Below are 20,201 nucleotides of genomic sequence, written 5' to 3' on the forward strand. Positions count from 1 at the left end.
CGCTAGGCAACCTTTCCTTTTGGACGTTGAGGAGCCTAATAGGAATGTGTGGCTTCTTGGAAAATATTCTATTTATTTATTTGAGACATATCAACTCAAACTGCAGAGTGAGAGGAATGTGCTATTGATTTTGGACAAACTTGTTTTACCACCACCAGCAGAATACCCCAAACCTGCTATAACAAGTCAGACAAACAAACCTTGGTGAACAACAAATGTCAGGCCACAGGAGACCTCAAAGTATCCAACACCCACTCTAGCTTTAAGGATGGTCAAGTAATATCTAAATTGTGTGTGTGTGTGTGTGTGTGTGTGTGTGTGTGTGTGTGTGTGTGTTGTCTGCCCAAGTGTGTGCAAGTCTGCACTCCTATACACACACACACACACACACACACACACACACACAGAAACCAAAGAGATCATGCACATTCTTCTGTTGATTTCCACCTTACTCTCTTGAGACAGGGTATCTCATGGACCCAACTCACCATCTCAGCTTGGCAAGCTGACCAGAGATCTCCCAGCACACCCTGTCCTCCATCCTTGAGTGCTAGGATTACAGGCACATACAGGCATGCCCAACCTTTTGTGAATTCTGAGAATTCAAACTCACATCCTCATGCATGTACAAAAAGTGCTCTTACCCACTGAGCATCTCTCTAGCCCCTCTAAAAGATTTCTTTTCTTTTCTTTTCTTTTCTTTTTTTTTTTTTTTAAAGAAAGGCCTGGTGCTCGATGACTGACATTCAGAGGAGGGACCACAACTATCCTAGCTAAAACCCAACCAACATCCCTTTAAGCAAAATGATCTACTTTGACAAGTTGACATCTATCATGAATACTTGAATAAGTACCTCCGTTACACAAAATCACTGGGATTTGTGCTCTGAGGGGCACACAATAGTTTAAACCAATCGTTACCTTGGGTGTTGTACAATTTATTGGAACTACAAGACAATTACACATGAAAGGAAATGCCAGAAGCAACGAACAAGGAGGCCTCGGCAGCAAACTCTAAAATACGTGTGCATCATGGAGACAAGGCTCATTTATTCTAGTAACAAAGAATATAGCCATAAGCCCAAAGGGCTTGAGAGAAAGGGAGACCATTATCTGACTGTCGGGAAAGTCCAATGCAGCCAGTTGACAGAAACTCTGTCCCTGTTACAGAAAGCAGACATCCACTTACTTCATCAACACCCAAGGATCAAAATGCCCCCCAAGGGGCGGAGCAGAGTTACCTAAGAAGCTAAGCCTCCTGCTTTGGACAGAATAGGTCAATTAAAAAGGAACCCTTGTAGGCCTCATTCAGCTGGTAGTGGTTTGTTATAAATGTTTACAAAGAACAACAAACATTTACAGCTTTTCTTACCCTCTCTGTCCTGCCTCTACAAGTGGCTCACATGATGCAGAATTGAGATGGGGCTCTGGCTGTCACCCTTTGAGCCCCTTTACCCATGTCTCCTAGGATCCTACAAACCTCAGAGGCCATTGAAGTGGAGTATAATTGGTGGTGAAGTGCAGAAATCTGGACTCAAACAACCCCAGTGTCTTTCAGGTGCTAGACCCTCCTATAGCATTGCCCAGTTGATCATCACATCCATGCTATGATTGCTAGGTAACTCACTGCCTCAGCAACAAGCTATCCCACTGTGGACCAATACCAATCACTGAGAAGCTCTCCTCTACTTGGATTTCCGTTGCTCCCAATTTCAATGTTTTCCTCTTGGGGAATACAATTTTATTAAAAAGCAGTGGATTTCAGAGAAGACCACACATTGGTAAAGCAAGAGAAACATGATGGATTACAAGTGGAAACTAAATTGTGGCCCTGTTATTTAAACATAGTACCTTTGGCTAGAATGTGGTTTTATTTTCTTTTTTATTTCATTTATTTACTTTTTTTCTTTTATTGAAAAGAATTTTTTTCATATAATATATTTTTTTCATATAATATATTTTTATAATATATTTATAATAATATTTTTTTCATATAATATATTCTGATTAGGTTTTTCCTCTTCTAGTATCTCCCAGTTCTTCCCCTACTTTCCCATCCAGATCCACACTCCTTCCGTCTTTCCTTAGAAAACAGGCTTCTAAGGAATAATAAAATAAGATACATGCTTAAGAATCCCATAAAAACACAAAACCAGAAGCCATAATATATATGCAAAAGGCCTGTCAGGTGGGGGGAAGCCTGACACAACATTATGAAACAGAGAACCTCCGAAAATGCTATTGAGTTTTCTGTTGGTCATCTGCTAGGCCCGGAGCCTTCCCAGTGAGACTCCCTTGGAGAAGACTAAGTTTTCATTTGCAAGAGGTTAACAAATGGAGCTAGCTTCTGGGTTAGGGGTGGGGAATGTGTCCACAGATTCTCTCAGTTCTGGAACCTGTGAGGGTCTTGTCCAGTTGTGTCATGTTTAGAAAGTCTTGTTTCCTTGGTGTCTTCCATCCTCTCTGGCTCTTACATTCTTTCTGCCTCCTCTTCAGGTACCCACTAAAGTATGAGAATCAAATGAGGAGAGAGAAGAAAGGGGTGGTGAGGGAGGGAATATGAAGAAAGATCCGCTAAAACTGTGATTTGGGGGGTGGAGTAGAAATCTAATATAGTAGAGACCTCCTAAGATGTATGTGTATATGGAGTTGATCTAAGTAAAGTCACCAAATAACGGGAGGGAAGCCCCCAAATAGACATCTCTCGTCACCAAATGAATCATCCAATACCAGGACTAAGTCACACCTAATCAAATTGTTGGCCAAAGGCATCCAATGACGCCCAAACAACCCACACTATTGCTAAGGCTATTGGCTGCTCTCCACAAATTGACAGTAAGGCCCTATTGCTAAAGACAGTAGCTGCACAACTCATTGAACACAGAGACGTTGAGTTGCTGCCTGCCTGTGGGACCAACCAACCAATATATGATTTGACTTAAGGCCTACTCCTTAAAATGAAACCCATACCCAGACACTGCTTGAGTGTCCAGAGAACCAGAGACTAGATAGCCCATGGAACTAGGGTAAAACCAAATACTACTGGTCCACTAAAGGTATATAGCAATAAAATGATTCCTAATGATATTCTGCCACACTCATAGATCAGTGTCTTGCTCAACCATCATCGGAGAAGCTTCCTCCTACAACAGATGGGAAAAAATACGGAGACCCACAGCCAGACATATAGAGAGTGAGAGACCTTGGGAACACACAGCCCTAAATGAGATGTCTCCATCAAACCCCTCCCCTCAGAGCTCAGAGAATTAATTGAGTCCATCTAGATCTAGCCTGGTACTTACATAGTGTTTAGCCCTGAGTCTCTACTGCAAGGGCAGCATGTATCGGCCATTCCGTGTGTCACACGTTTTCAAATTGTCCGTTTTACCATTTACTCTGTAAGTATTTTAAGATGTCACTTTGTTTGCATCTCCATGTTCTAGCTACTTTTTCTCATTGCTATTACCAAATACATGACCAAAACAAACCAACCTAAGGAAGAAGGGGGTTTTTTTGGCATCGTATTTGCTGGTACAGTTCATCTTGACAGGGAAGGCACAGTTGTAAGGGAATGAAGGAGCTGGTCATATTGCAACCACTGTCAGGAAACAGCAGTTTCCTGATTAGCAGGTTCCTTCTTCCCATCCTTCTTATTCCGTTGTTCCGATCCATGAGATGGCACTGCCCGCCTTCAGGACTGGTCTTCCCTGTTCTGTGAAAGCTCTCTGGAGATGTACTCACAGAAGTGTGTCTTCTAGGTGATTTAAAACCCTGTCAAGACTGTTCAGGCCGCCATCGGAGAGCAGCAGCTATGGCCCTGCGTTACCCTATGGCCGTGGGCCACAAAGTGACGAAGAACGTCAGCAAGCTGTGGCACAGCCGGCGCCGCGGGCGCCTCACCAAGCATACCAAGTTCGTGCGGGACATGATCCGGGAGGTGTGCGGCTTCGCGCCCTACGAGCGAGCACCGCGCCATGGAGCTGCTCAAAGTGTCCAAGGACAAGCGCGCGCTCAAGTTCATCAAGAAGAGGGTGGGCACGCACATCCGCGCCAAGAGAAAGCAAGAGGAGCTGAGCAACGTGCTGGCAGCCATGAGGAAGGCGGTGGCCAAGAAGGATTGATGACTCCCCCCCCCCCCCTATAAAGGCTCGTGCCTGTAAAAAATAAAAAAAAAATAAATAAATAAAACCCTGTCAAGCTAACAGTGAAGATTAACTGTTAGATTACCTGAAAGCTTTATCTTTAAAAATTGAACACTCTAGACATCAACTGGTCAGTGTAAAATAGAATAGAAACTTCGTGCCAGAATCTCTTTTACTAATAAGGCTGCATTCGGCTCTGCATTGGGACCCACATGGCGCTCCATGTGCTTACTATACACTTGAAGGAATTTACTGTAAGTGCTTCCCACCTGCAGAAGAGATAATTGATTTTTATTTTGTAATGCCTCCCGCACATCGCTGGGATTTATCCAGAAACTGTAAGAAAGTGACATCTCTCAATGTTCTCTCCTTGCTTTCTACTTGAGCCCCAATTATAGATTTAAATGACTGTTTCAAAAATCTGGAAAAAGAAACACTGTTCTCTTCCCCCCCCACCCCCCCAAAAAAAAATCTCCTTGGAAGATGTTTAAGATGTCAGTGTGGAGTTCCATGCTTTGGAAGCACAGGCTGCAACAGCCCACAAAAAACCCTGATTTCCATTCTACATCTTTCTTGTGTCTCTAATTCAATCCCCAGGTGCTGGTAAACTTCTCTGGTAAATAAAAGAAAAGAGACCGACATTCAGCCAGACATTACAGTCTGTGAAACACTGAAGGCTCTGGTCACGCCCTGCTAATCATGAAATACTTAGTGAATGGCAGCCTCAAAGCTTTGTAACCCTCCCAGTGTCTAGGATCATATCTGGGAGAGAAAGGGTGTTCTATTTCTAATTTAACACATTGACTCCGTGGTTATAGTCCTAAAATTTGATTGCATGCATTTGTGGTAAGGACCAATTTTGTAACTTGTTAGAAAAATAAAATGCAAGCATAAAGCTTATTTTTAAATCTTATTACTGTCAAAAGTAAATTTTAAAATAAGCTCACATGGCAGAAGAGAAGAAATAGAAAGCATGGGTCAAAAACCTTCATCCTTTTACTGCAGAAAAATCCAATCTTCTTCTCATTTGTTGAACTAGGTCCACATACCTATACCTAGGCTTATCACGGGTCCCCTTCTTACCGAAGTCACCATCCTAAGGATCAAGCTCCACGTGATTTGATCAGCCTGTAGACTGGTGAAGTTGCCCAAGAAGTTCATGTAGCCCACAGGACCTTCTCCTCTTCTTCAGCACATCCTTCTTTGCATATCTTCTGGAAAATTCTCCACCAGTGCCCACTGGAAAAGGCTTCTCTCATTAACACCAATCCATACCCACCACTTGTCTTTCTCTAAAGCACGTGGACTATCTGTAAAGGAGTATGTTGGTCGTCTTTTATTTTTCTACCAAAAAAAAATTATGAAAATCCACTTTCACACTATAAGATATTACCAAAATAACGCATTGTTATGCTTATTTTTAAACTTGCCTTTGTCTTGTTTTCCTCAAGACGTCATAAGCTCCATGAGAACAAGATCAGTAGGTAGTCTTTGCTTACTTGTTGTTTCTTTAAAATGCCAAATGTGACCGTGAAATAATAGGTACTGGGTGAAAAAAAATGCTCGAATAAAGGATTTTGGCACAGAGCTCGTCACGGATGAAGCTGTCCAAGGTTCTCGTGCTGAAGACAATGCTAAAATCTGGCACAGACAACTAAGCAAATAACCTAAATCCTGCTGCCCCCATCCATCCCTGAGAGAGCTCACTCACTGGCTGCCATGATGGTCATTAAATAACACCCACACCCATACTTAGCCTTCCCTTGATTAAGCACCTAAATCATAGCTGCATAAACTATAGGCCATGACCCCTTATGGGGTCACATAATTGAATGGGCGTGTCAAAAGAAACTTGGCAGCGGTAAAGGGTTTCTGAACACACGATAATCAAACACAAATTCAAACACAAATTCAACACCAAGGACATAGAGAAAGCAAAGTGCTTCTGGCAGCGGTCAGCTGTTTTGTTTCATGCCACTTCCCTGCAGCCTGGGTTCTAAACACGTGGCACACACTTGCGCATGCGCTCATGCTATGCAATGCCAAGTGCTGCCTGGTGAGATGATTCTGTTATTAACTGTAATGTTTTCACTGTACACACATACTTTTTTGCTCTTCTAGGGACATAATTGTCTAATTACAGGAAAAAAGAGACCTTCAATATTTTCCTACCATCACTCACCCTATAAATATCTTTGAACTGGATTGTGTTAATAAAGGGTTTGATTTTGAAAGCTTCTGTTTGAGTTGTTGACTAGAGTTCCATAAATAATTGCCAAATGAATTTTGATTTAGAATTTAGGACAGAATTTCATCCAATTTTTTCTGAAATGGCTCCAAACATACTTTTGCCATTTTCCATATAGATTTATGCCAAACAGCATTGTAAGTATTGATTATAAAATTAAATATCAATCATCTCTGAAAAATATTAAGGAGGCTCAATGTCCTGCAATATCAAATATTCAACCACAATTTAATTCTTTATGTAATATAAACACATCCATATCATTAGTATGCAAATTTATCTTTAATGAGCAGTCAATTATAAGTATACTGAAGAATTGAATGTTGTTGGGTTTGGTTGCTTTGTTTTCTTTTGTTTCTGTTTCCGTTTTTTCAAGGAGCATACCATGGCGTATGTGTGGAGGTCAGAGGACAAGCTTCAGGAGTTAACTTCAGGCCCAGCAGTAAATACCTTCAAACAACTCTCCAGCCCAAAGACTCACTTAGAATCAATTTCTTAGGGCTAGAGAAATGACCCAGCAGTTAAGAGTGCTTGCTGCTCTTCGAGAGGATCTGGCCTTGGTCCCCAGCACTCGCATGGTGGCTCCGAACCATCTGTAACTTCAGTTCCACGGGATCTGATGTTCTCCTATAGCTTCTGCAGGCACTAGACACAGGCATAGTACATAAATATACATGTAAGCAAAATAGTCATACCAACTTCTTTATTTTAAAACAAAATAAATTCTCTCTCTCTCTCTCTCTCTCTCTGTCTCTCTCTCTGTGTGTGTGTGTGTGTGTGTGTAAGTGCATGTGTGGGGGGGAGGTGTTGCACCTGCATATGTGGGCACATGTGAAGGCAAGCACTATGCCATATATACAGTCCACCTTTTTTTTATGTGTATTGGGTATATTTGCCTGCATGTATGTCTGTGCACCATGTACATGCCTGGTGTCAGCATAGGTCAGAAGAAGACATCGGATTCCCTGGAACTAAGATTGCAGTTAGCTATCATATGGGTGCTGTGACTCAAACCTGGGTCCTCTGGAAGAACAAGTGCTCTTGACTGCTAAACCATCTTTTTAGCCCCTGCCCGCCTTAACTTTGAGAGAGGGTATCTTATTGGCATGGATTTCACTGATTAAAGTGTCTAGCCAGTGAGGCCCAGTGTTCCAGCTGTCTCCACCTCCCCCCACCCCCGGATTACAAATACATATCACCATGCCTGGCTTTCCTTCTGCTTCTGGCAATTAATCTTGGAGTCTCATGCTTTGACACCAAGCACTTTACTATTTCCTCAATCATAAAATAAATGTTTTATGACTTATTACCAATAAATGTTTGATTTGTGTGTATTTCATATACCTAGGATTGTGCAAATGTTTCTCAGGAAAAGGGAGGTCACAAGTGGAAAAGGTTTAGGAAGTCCCGACCTCTATGAACGCTTCCTCATGTCACCTCCTGTTCAGAAGCCTGTTTGTAAGGGCTTCCTATCGCATGTAGTAACTCTCAAATCCAGTAGAGAAAACAGGCAAAGTGAAATGTTCATCACTGGGTACTAAAGCACATCTTACAGGAATGGCTACACACCAGTTTAAAAACACCATTGAGTGATGAAGAGTATTTCTGAGGGATATGTCTCAGAGTCTGTGCTGAAGACCCAGTTCTGTTTGTGGTGATATTTGAAGTGGTCGTGGGCTGGTTAAATGACGTCATGAGGGTAAGAATCTCATAATGGGAATAATGCCTGTAAACAAAGAGGTAATAGGATGGAATGCTTTCTCCTCTAGACCACCCCCACCACAGTGAGCATGTAATAAAAACATGGCCCTCCACAATTCAGGAAGCAAGCTGTCACCAAAACCCAGATACGCTTTTTCCCTAACCTCACACTTCCAGCCTCTAGAACTGAGAGAAAATAAATCTCTGCTGTTTGAGCACCCAGTCTGTGGGAGTTTGCTATGTAATCTCAAACGGACCAAGACAATGTGTTCAATCCTTATTAACCGTGTAAAAGCACGGCATGCATACTCCTATCACTTCAACTTGAACTCGCATGCTAGTGAACACACCTCCAAGCTGCGCCTTCCAACGAGGAACGAGTGGCTGCTTCAGGAATTATAACTCCTCACACCAAGAAAATCCAGGTAAACGCATTAGACATTTTCAGAGACTGGACTGCAAACAGGACAGGATTGTGACCCCTGGGTAAAAGAGGATGAGAATAAATTCCATGTTTGCTCTCACTCTCTGCCTGGAGGCAATCTCCAGATTGTAGCACAAAGCATCTTCCACACAAACCCCAGCAGCTTGTGAAGTTGAGGAGACAGAGAATGGGGTTGGGAACAGCATGGCAGCTGAGACAATGAAGGTAAAATGCTAAAAATGTGGATATTATGTGAATAGAAGTTCCCAGAAATACTCATTGGATCCTCTCAAATCTAGTCATGATTACTGTGGACCTATATAGGGTAAAGTCCTACTGATGCTTGTAAAAAAACAATCAGCAGAATTCTGTCAGCCAAGAAATTCTTGGCGCCAACAGATCTGGAAATTGCTTGAATTTTCATCAAACAAATAGATCATCCCTTGAAGTTCACAAAACATCCTTAGAGGTCAGAAGTGTCATAGCTTAGCACTATGGCAAAGCCCTAGAATAACGCATACTCCAGGCTTACCCTGAGATAGTCTGCAAGATGACTCTCAAAGCCAATCTGAACTCCAAGTAATGAGTAAAACTGCTCGTCAAAAATGCTCACAGTCTTCAAAGGGAGAGAACAAAATTAAGCATTCAGAGAAGCAAATTTAAATAAAAATTTAGCTTTCAATGAAAAATAACTATTAAGTATGCAAAGAAGTTGGAAAGGCATGATCCAAGACTACAGAGAAAATCAGTTAATGGGCACAAGCCTAGAGATGACAGAATTAATGTGGAATATACACACTGCAAAATGATAAATTACAAATGTTACAAACTAAGTAATTCTGCCTTACCTGTGAAGGATTTAATCCATGATCTGCCCCCAAAGATGTCTGAAAACCATGGAGAATATTGAGCCCTATATGGTTGGTCTGTGTCTTTTCTATACACATATGCCATGAAATGGTTTAATTTTTAATAGAACAATTGTAGTAATCTAATGAAAGTTATTGAGATGTTATGAATTATTCATCAAAAATTCCATGCAATATTTTAGACCATGATAAAAAATCAAAATCACAAAAAGTAGGTGCTATGTAACTACCAAGGGAGGAAAGCAATCAATAGTCCTACTGTGACATCTCTGAACCACAACGATGACCAGCACAGCAAGATTTCCCTGCAGGTGCAATGGCGGCACTCACATCCTGGCAGTTCCAGAGGCTACCTACTGAAGGTCCAGTCAACAGGAGGAAAGCATGCCTGGTACTAGAAACCTACCCAACTGCCCTTGGCTAGTGAGGTCATAAATCTTAAGAGAAGAGCCTACTAGTGCCACTTTCCTAAAGCAGCATAATTCCTAACTGCCTCTGAATACGTATTGCTATACCTGCAGATTAGCGAAGCTCTCAGCCCCCATCAGATTTTTTTTTCAAATCAGAATTTCAGTTAGGAGGAGTCAAACTGTTTTCCAAAATATGCAATCTAAAAAGGGTAGAAAATGTGAACAGAGAACAGAAGGAAACAATTCTGAATAGAAAAAAAAACAGGAAGATGGTAGATTTAAAGCCAACTATCAAGAATCACATTAAGTTCAGATCGTCTAAAGTGAACTAATTAAAAGGCAAAGGTGGCCAGACACATCAAACAAGCAGAACCTAAGAGTATTTGCTACCTACTACAGACTAAATCAAAAATCAATCAAAACTAAAGAGATCTAAAAATAAATTGAAACAAATCAAAATACACCTGGAATGCTTATCAGAACTAGGAATGTTTTCAAGAATAAATAGGCATATTCCATAATGATGAAAGATGTCATCTTCAATGTGTGTTTCACTAAGAACTGACTTCTAACACACTAAAAACAAAAATGTATATCACTGAGAGAAGAAATAGATAAATTCATAATTAAAGCTGGTGAGTCCAAACTACTGGGCTCCTAATAATTGGTAGAACAAACAGATCAAGTATTCAGCAGTCACAAGACTAACATCACTATCTTGAATATATATAATATGCTAATATATATTTATATAATATATAATTATATATCTATGCACTTATATAATTTTATGTATAATTATATAATTGATATGATTATATAATTGTATTTTATACAATTATATTTTATATAGCATATGCTATATAATATGTATTATATAATTTAAATAGAATATATATTATGTATAATTATTTAAGTATAATTATGGCATGTATATATAAATATGTACATGCATTATATAATATATATATGTGTGTGTGTATATAGATATATACACCACTCAGCATGTGAAGGAACTTACATTGTGCTCTGATCACAACAGGATAAAGGTAGAAATCAGAAGCATACAAACATCTAACAAATATGTGCTAAAACCAAAACAAGACCAAAAATCCATGGTTCAAATAAAAATCACACCCAAAAATGTTATATATCTTATATTTAATGATTAGGAGATCATATATAGTAAGATATGCAATGTTCATCTGAAGCACTAGCTGAGAAATTTATAGCTTTGAAAATTCAGAGAAGGAAGTTCCAAAATAATGCAGCTAATCTTCTACCTTAAAAAATGTTAAACCCAAATTATATACAAAAATTAAATAGTGAAGACCAAAATGCAAAAATCACTGACACTGAAAATTGGTAGAAAGAAAAGGAAAACAATGTCAAAAAAAAATGATCATTTGTAAAGATCAATAACAATAGCATCAAACTCATGATAAAACCTCTTCTCTCCCAATGGTAAAACACTGCTGGATAAATTAAAATGTCCCTGCGAGTCTGAGGAGATATACTATGTTCATTGGTTTGAAGATACAATATGGTTATCTCTTCTCCCCAGAAATAGCTGCTGATTCAACTCAACTCCATGAAAATGTCAGTGGGTTTTCTTATAAAATTGGCGGGTTAGTTTTTAATTTTGTGTGGATTTTCAGGGAACTTAGTAGAACAATTTTGAAAAAAAAAAAAAAAAAGACTGAAACTAGAGAAAATGTGCTTCCTGCTTTCAATACTTTCTATGAAGCTACGGTAATCAAGACAGTGCTTTATGGGTGTGAGGACAGATAGCAGACTAATAGGACTGAACTGGGTGTTCAGAAATAGACCCGCATGCATATAGCCAAGCCAAGAAAAGCTAACGGGGGAGTCAGCATTTTATCAGACACTGCTCAGAGCTGTATGCAAGAAAATCAGTCTCAACTATTGCTCTCATCAAACTCCCAGTGTGTGTGTGTGTGTGTGTGTGTGTGTGTGTGTGTGTGTGTGTGTGTGTGTGTGTGGTGTGTGTGTGTGAGAGAGAGAGAGAGAGAATGTTTTCATTAGGGTTTCTATTGCTGTAATGAACCACCATGATTAAAAAAAAAAAAAAAAAAACAAGTTGGGAAGGTAACCATTTAAAGGAAGTCAGGACAGGAACCCAAGTAGAGCAGAAACCTAGAGGCAAAAGCTGACGCAGGGTGCTGCTTCCTAGCTTGCCCCTCCTGGCTTTCATACAGAACCCAGGACCACCAGCCAAGGGATAGCCCCCATCCACGATGGGCTGGGTCCTCCCACATCAATCGCAAATTAAGAAAATGCCTTACAGCTTGGCTACGATGAGATCTTATATGTGGGCATTTTTTAAATTGAGGTTCCCACCTCAGATGACTTTAACTTGTATTAAGTTGCCATAAAGCTATCCAGCATATTTTATTTCATATGATACAAAAATTGAAAACCATAAAATAAAAACATTTCAAATCAGCTCTCATCAAAAATAAAAACCTCTGTTCTTCAAAAGATACCATTGCAAAGCCAGGCGTGGTAAATTTGATCAGGTCCCATCTGTTCAATGATTTGTGGTGCTATGTAACATTGCTGCTTCAACAAATGGCTGAGTGAAAAAACTTAAAGGAGGAAGTATTTATTTTGGCTCATGGTCTCAGAGGTTCCAACGCACATTAACTTTTTTTTCTGTTTGTGGACTGTGGTGAACCAGTACATCATAACAGAAGGCTGTGGTACAAAGCCTACCTCATGGTAGCCAAGAAGCAGAAAGAAGTAACAGACAGGAACCAATGGCAAGACATACCCTTTACAGGCCTTCAGAACCTCACTTGCCCCAACCTGGCCTCACCTCCCAGTCTATTCAAAATTTAAACCCATCAATGGATTGAGCCAGTCATCTGTGGAGGTGCCTGCATGGATGGATGCAGGTGGGGATGTGTTCTTATTCACATAGGTGTCTTTCAATCCATCCAGTTGAAAAGGTTAACCATCCTAGACACTGAATATCTTTTAGTTGAGACATGTGAGACTTGGAACTCTTATTTTGTGAAGTAACTGGTCAAATGTCTGCAAGTGTTTCTTCAGGTTACTTGTCTTGCTGTCTCACTGGGACATGAATATTCCTTCACATTCTAGACATTAGTCTCTTGTCATGCATCTGTACTATGATTTCTCTGTGTCTTGTCCTTCATTCGTGTGTGTGTGTGTGTGTGTGTGTGTGTGTCCTCCTGCCTCTGCCTCAGCTTCCTTAACAGCTGGGGATATAGGCATGAACCACTACATCTGTCTTCGTAATGGTGTCTCAAAGAACTAATAAATTTTGTATGTAGATTTATGCCACAATGAAAAACTAGGACATATTCACTAGAACAGCTAACTTTTAATTAATCATATCAGCTATATGAATATGGAGCAACTAGAATTTTCACACATGGCTGGGATCATACTCAATATTTCAGGGCTGGAGAGGTGGCTCAGTTGGCAAATTAAAAGCACGAGGCCCTGAGTTTAGATGCCCTATGGTCAGGTAAAAACCAAACATCTCTAAGGCCAGTGCTGGGTTGCCTGACTTTTTCATGAGTGCTGGACATCCAAACTTAAGTCTTCATGCTTGAGTCACCAACTGCTTTTGGTTTTGGTCTGAGACCACAAGTCATAGGGATATGGAATGCCAACGAAAAGATAGAATATTTGAGGAATCAAAGAAATGTTTTGTCTTGATTTTTAAGGTATTTGCTTGGCTGTATCCATTTGTCAAAGTTAATCAAACTCTATGCTAAATATGCTGTGTTTTTATAACAAAACAACTTTCTTTTGAAAGCGTACCACTGGTTTAAAGAATAAAGAGTTCCTTTAAGATTCCCTCCATTACTTAATCCCACATTTTCCTGTCCTTATTTCTCATCTGCTCCAGATTCACAATTACCTTTAGCTGCAAACCAATTAATTCAACAGCCTGGCCTCCCCAAATCAGACAGCTCACCCACTCCTGCTCTTCGATTCCTGGGCTGACATAAAGCCTCTTTCTACTACAGACTCCAGGCTGTGGCTTCTACAAAGCCTTCCTCTGGCTCACCCAGCCACTCCTATTCTTCAGTACTTAATGTTTTTCCTTCTTTCTGTGTTTTTCATCTCAACTCTGTTCCTCCCATCGCCTCAGATAGGCTGCTGTTCTTTATACATGGTCAACACCTGGCATTCCCAGTAGCCATGTTCTATAAACTATGAACTCTGAATTAGCAAATTCTGAATGACTGATTCAAGGGAAAAAAGAGAGTTGAATTCCTGTGGGTCTCTAACGCCAACAGTTTTCATCAGCCAATCAACATGCAGCTTTACTCCTGTCGTCTTCTCTTTAAATTCTCATATTATTTCATGTGTGTTGTTGACTCGTAGATCCGAGAGCCAGCAGCTCTGTTGTTCATGCCTGAAACCTGTTGAACTAAACATGTGTTTTCTCTACAAGCACACCACCGTTTTCTTATGCTTAGAAACCCTAGGCAGTAAGTACTTCAGCACTGTGACTTAGCAGACATAATAATAGCAGAAAACTACACAAAAGGTAACTTTACAAAAACAACATTAACTATGCCATAAAAATGACCTGGAAAGGATAGAGATTCTGGAAGCTCAACTGCTGTTCTCTGAATGTCCACAAATACAAACACTCCCTGAGTGTTAATTTGGAGAATATAAATAAATGTCAGCAACTAGGAGAACTGAAGACCGAACCTGTGAATGATAAGGATTGCTTGTTACATCTAAGGCAGTGCATCTAAGAGAACATCTAAGGCAGCACGAGACACTCAGTAGTGTTTAGTAAACATTTCTCCTGATAATAGAAGGAATTAACTCATGGCTCCACTTCAGTCTCCATCAAGACCCTTGGTTAGGAAATCAGGCCATGTTCAAGATGAAACACAAGCTCTCTGGAAGTAAACCTGAGGCCACTATGCACTGAAATATAAGAAAACAATCTCACACAAGCAGTTGCTCTTTGCAAAATCTGCTCGAGGAAAGGGGTCTCTCATCCCTTATTGCAAACCTGAAAGCTAACTTACTTCTGACTAGGAAGAAGGATAAAAGAAAAAAAAAGGATGATTGTCATGTTTCTAAAGCAAAGGGATGTTTCACCTCCTGAAGAAAAAATAGACGTGAGACAATACACATGACTTAATTCACCCAATTAGAAATTTCTAAGAATAGGACAGAAAAAGAACAATCCAAAAAAAAAAAAAAAAAGTAAGAATGCCGAGACATATTTTCAGTAATGATGCCTGGAGTTGCTGGACATGTGGGAGATGAGCGTTCTTACATGCTGATAATGGGAACACACACTGACGTTAATGTTCCAGGCAGGATTAGAAATTGTTATGAGGAGCCTCAAACTAAGCTATATTCTCTAATCTATTACCCTCTAATTCTGCTCCTGAGAGTTTTTCCGAGTGAAATAATTCAAGATACAGACTATGAGATATGTGCAATAATATTCACTGGCACAGTGTTATTACAAGTGAATCGAAGGTTATATTCTTCCATTATGTGGTAGAAGGGAGTGTTTGGCCCCTAATATGCTCATCTGGCCACTTCTAGCTTCACTAAAGACCACCATTCTTTTCAGAAGTGGTCTCCATCTTCCATTTTACAAACAGAACAGCCAACTCCAGAGACACCATAGAGACTACTTTGGGGGCTGGTCACTCTCTTCCCTCAGCTCATCTTTTGGTGTTATTTGTGGTGCATTGTGACACAAGGCTATGAGGGTAGTAGTCTTAACTAAAAGTTTGAATTATTTTTAAGTATAAATAGGCATGAAGAACCTAGAGCTGTTATACAACTTTTCTTCAGTCTGTAGAACAGATACCCTAAAACTCAAGGCATGTGCAGAGGTGAGGGCAGTTTCTTCCACACTCTTCCTACCTCGGCTCTGCTGTGCCCACATCTGCCTCCACTGAATTCCAAGCAGGTTTTTGGAAAACCTTCTTCCAACCCATGAGAGTTGGCCTCCCTTTACCTGGTAGTGCATCCCCCTCTAGTTTGAATTCCCTCTGTCTTAGTTAGGGTTTTACCTCTGTGAACAGACTCCATGACCAAGACAACTCTTATACGGCATGGTAAAGGAGGAACTGAGAGTTCTACATCTTCATCTGAAGGCCACTAAGTGAATACTCTGGCTTCCAGGCAGCTAGGATGAGGTTTCTAAAGCCCACACCCTCAGTGACACACTTCCTCCAACAAGGTCACACTGTTGGAGTAGGTGTCTACTCCAACAACACCACACCTCCAAATAGTGCCACTCCCTGAGCCAAACATATTCAAACCACCACACCTTGTTCTTTTGGTAATATCCTGGACTGAGTTTAAGAGGAGTAAGGGGCAGGAGGGGACACTTTGGCAAAATGGCCAGGAACAGCCTGAGCAATGCAATCGAGAGGGAACAGAGAAAGGAGGTTGGCAATTTAAGATATCCAGAGCAGATCTCTTGCCGTCGCAATTTCCTGTCTAGTGAGGGCCACCAAATACGACTCTTTGTTCTCCAAATTTTCTGGCAAGAAACTGCACAGCCTCCCAAGAATAAACAGCCATTCTCTGAAATAATGGTCTTTCAACCGGACTGCACGTTAGAATTGCCTGAGGTGCTTTTCAAATTTTTCTGTGCTTGGACTCTACCTCCAGAGACCCAGATTTAATTGGTCTGGAGCAAATACTCAAGTCAAGCTCTGAAAACTATGCTACAATTATTGAAAATATTAGTTGAATAGCAGGCTCGGGGCTTGTTTTCCTGGAAAGCTTCACTCTGAAGTATAAAGACACAGGGAGGAGGATAGGAGACAGGTGAGATGTGGGGATGGAGACAGAGCAAGATAAAAACTAATTTTGGGTTTGTTCGGGGAAGAGTTTTATATGCATGTATGTGGGGTTCACACGTATATATAGCTGGGAGGACAACTGTGGGTGTTGTCTCTTGGGCGCCATTCACTTTCTTTACTAGAGATAAGGTCTCTCCCTGGCCTGGGAAAACTCATCATAGCTGGGCAGTGAGCAGCTTACATCCATCCCCCTGTCTCCTCAACACAGCCATCATACCCAGCTTTTTCTTTTCACTTGCACTCCAGAGATCATGTCCTGTGGTGGTTTGAATAGGTTTGGTCCCCATAGACTGACTCATGGGTTTGAATGCTTGGTCATAGGAAGTGGCACTATTAGGAGGTATGGCCTTATTAGAAGAAGTGTAGACTTGTTGGAGGAAGTTCATCACTGTGTAGAGGGGCTTTGATGTCTCGTAGGCTCAGGCACCACCCCGTGTGGTTCCTCCCCCTGACTGCCTGCAGAAGACAGTCTCTTGCTGCTACCTCTAGAACAAGACTAAAACTCTTGGATCCTTCTGCACCATGTCTGCCTGTATGCTGTCATTCTTCCCACCATGATGGTAACAGACTAGACCTCTGAAACTGTAAGCCAGCCTCGATTAAACGTTTTCCTTTATAAGGGTTGTGTTGGCCATGGTGTCTCTTCATAGCAATAAAACCCTAAAACAAACACTGTACCAAGTGAGCTATTCTCTCCCACCCCTGCAACTATTTTTTTAGTTCCTTTCAGACAGAATCTTGCTATAACATTCTGGCTGATCTAGTATATCCAAAGCTGGCCCTAAGCTCATGACAATTCTCCTGCCTCAATTTCCCAAGTGCTGGAGTTACTGGTGTGTACCATCACACATGGTTTAGAAAATGTTTCTTAATGACAGTGCAGGAAACATTAGTTCAGCCCGAACTCCAGCAGGTATCACAACCCAGAAAGAAAGAAGCTTGATGGCTTGATGAGTAATATTACACAGATGTCAATAACCATAACACAGTCCAACAGAGGTTGAGAAGATACACTGACACTCAAACACAATTTTAACAAAGCACACTGAATGAAGGGAGGTATGAAGGGACCTGAGTAGAGCATACAGCTCCACGGATATGCGTGTAAGCTGCAATCCATGCATCTGCTCTTCCTAACATTACAGAGATGTTCTCCTGACACCTACACAAAGGATAAAACTAATGCTTGGGGAGGAAATGGGATGGACATTGAAGGTCCTTCATTTCTGCCTCGGTGACTTGGCAAACAGCATCTCCATTGGTACCATGTGACCAGGGCCAGCGTCTTGTGCCCTCCAACCTGCTCTTAGCTGACCATTGCCTTCCCAGATTAGCATAGGCACCAAGACCCCTCCTTCCCTCCCCTACAGAGTTCTGCATACTATGCTGACATTGCCCTTACACTAAGAAAGGGACCAAAGGCTTAATTGTTAAGAGGTAAATGAAGGATAAGGTTTTTAAAAAAAAGATTTTTGGAGAATAAATAATCTTGGGGATTATAGGTGCTGGTTCTTGATTAAGGGGCTTGCATCTGATTTTTACCTGGACCCAACCAACATTAATATCATGTTCTAAAATATTTATATTCAGATTAATATTCCTACTTATTACGTTCCCACTGCCTGTGAAACAAAATACTTTATTCTCATTGAAGTTATCTAAGAGGAGAGAAAGGCACTTACCCATGTCAGTTTGTCCAAGATTAAGAGTTAATTAATTCCTGGAAAGTCTTGGGTACCAGGAAGAATTAGTTATTCTTGCGATCATATCTCCAGCTGGCACAGTCCCCCTGCCCACTCTCCAGAGGAGGGCAGATATCTCCAGCAGAGGCTAAAATAGTGTTGTCTTCTCTGGCTCCCCACTTAGGGCTCTATAAGCTGTGTTCAGGAACTGGGGAGATTGCTCAGTCAGTAAAGTAAGCAATTGAATCCCATCACCCATCACTAAACATGCTGCATGTGATAGTGTTAACCTATAATCTCAGCACTGGGGAAGCAGAGGCAGGTGAGTCCCTGGAGCTCATTGGCCAGTTGGTCTAGTCTACTTGAGTGAGCTCCAGAACAATAATGGACTATGTCTCAAAAAATAATGGTAGACAGTTCCTGAAGAATGACACTTGAGATCTCTCTCCCTCTCCCTTTTTCCCTTTCTCTCTCTCTCTCTCTCTCTCTCTCTCTCTCTCTCTCTCTCTCTCTCTCTCTCACCATCTTCCTCTCTCCCTCTCCTCTTTCCTCTCCTCCCTCCCTCTTCCTGTCTCTGTCTCTGTGTCTCTCTGTCACTGCCTCTCTCTCTCTCTCTCTCTCTCTCTCTCTCTCTCTCTCTCTCTCTCTCTCCATCATCCTCTCTCCCTCTCCTCTTTCCTCTCCTCCCTCCCTCTTCCTGTCTTTGTCTCTGTGTCTCTCTGTCTCTGTCTCTCTCTCTCTCTCTCTCTCTCTCTCTCTCTCTCTCTCTCTCTCTCACACACACACATACACACACACACACACACACACACACACACACACACACACACACACTACTTTTTCCTCTAGGACTTCTGAGACCCTGACTGAAGCCCACTACTTCTCTCTCTTCTATAGGACATAAGAGGAAACGCCTTCAGGAATAGGCCAAAGCATCTTTATTACCACCGTAACCTCCATCAGCATCATGGTCTTTAATGTCACAGCAGATACATTTGCCATATACTTACAGTGTGCCAGGCACCGTGCTAAGGTCTCCTATGCCTTCTGCCATCTTGTCACCACAACAGTTACAAGGCCTGTTCAGAGGGTTTCCAAGGCTAGCCTAAGGACACACAGATAACAGTGCCTGAAGCAGGACCAGAGTCAAGTACTGTCTAACTTTAATTGGTATCTCAGGGACAGTGTCCTTGGTTTCAGGGGCTCCTTTGTTGTCCTCATTCTCTTCCCTCATATCAGGATTTGTTTCTAGAAAAGTCTGGCAGAAGGAAGAGGTTATTTCTAACCAAAACGCTGATGACAAAGAAATTCACTTCAAGAAAGAGGGACGGGGACATGTTGAACTTCAAATGCTTGGCAACAGTTCCACCAAAGAATAATAATCATTGGCACTAATAGTCGATATTTACTGGTACTTTATTGGAGCACACTATTTCTATGCATGCCACTCTGTGCCTCAGTTTACCCACTGCAAAGTGAGACAATAGTGATCAATACTATATGAAATTATTGCAAGGACTGAGTGAATCTGTAAGTAATAAGCACTTACAACAATGGCTACCAAAGCTGTCAAGGTGGCTCAGTGGGTAAAGACACTTGCCACTAAGCCTGTGACCTGAGATCCCTGGAACCCATCTGGTGGAAGGAAAGAACCAACACCCACAAGTTGTCCCATGACCTCCTGTTGAAAATGTTTACCCCAGGGGAAACTAGGTAATGTTTACCCTCCTCCTCATAAGGTCCCAATAACAAACCACAGTTTGAGACCATCAAAGTTCACCCTGGGGAACCAATGAGTTTACGGGGGTTACTTACAGAGCGTGGGTGAGGAATTGTGGGCAGGAGCATGGCACACCATAAAGCAG

The 20,201-nt window shown here is 41.3% G+C and overlaps 1 long non-coding RNA gene and 1 pseudogene across 1 annotated transcript; one reads left to right on the forward strand and one right to left on the reverse strand.

Annotated features, from left to right (window-relative positions):
• The first annotated feature begins 3,786 nt into the window (after nt 1–3,786).
• LOC117716364 (large ribosomal subunit protein eL36 pseudogene) lies at nt 3,787–4,148 on the forward strand (annotated as a pseudogene).
• A 2,505-nt stretch (nt 4,149–6,653) lies between these two features.
• LOC143443797 (uncharacterized) lies at nt 6,654–19,966 on the reverse strand. The gene is made up of 4 exons (XR_013113088.1): nt 19,347–19,966; nt 18,337–18,544; nt 8,442–8,573; nt 6,654–7,035 (listed from the first exon to the last, which is right to left on the reverse strand). It is a non-coding gene; the product is annotated as an uncharacterized LOC143443797 (long non-coding RNA).
• Nucleotides 19,967–20,201: the final 235 nt, after the last annotated feature.

This window comes from Arvicanthis niloticus, chromosome 10, assembly GCF_011762505.2.
Source record: "Arvicanthis niloticus isolate mArvNil1 chromosome 10, mArvNil1.pat.X, whole genome shotgun sequence".
NCBI classification, from domain to species: domain Eukaryota; kingdom Metazoa; phylum Chordata; class Mammalia; order Rodentia; family Muridae; genus Arvicanthis; species Arvicanthis niloticus.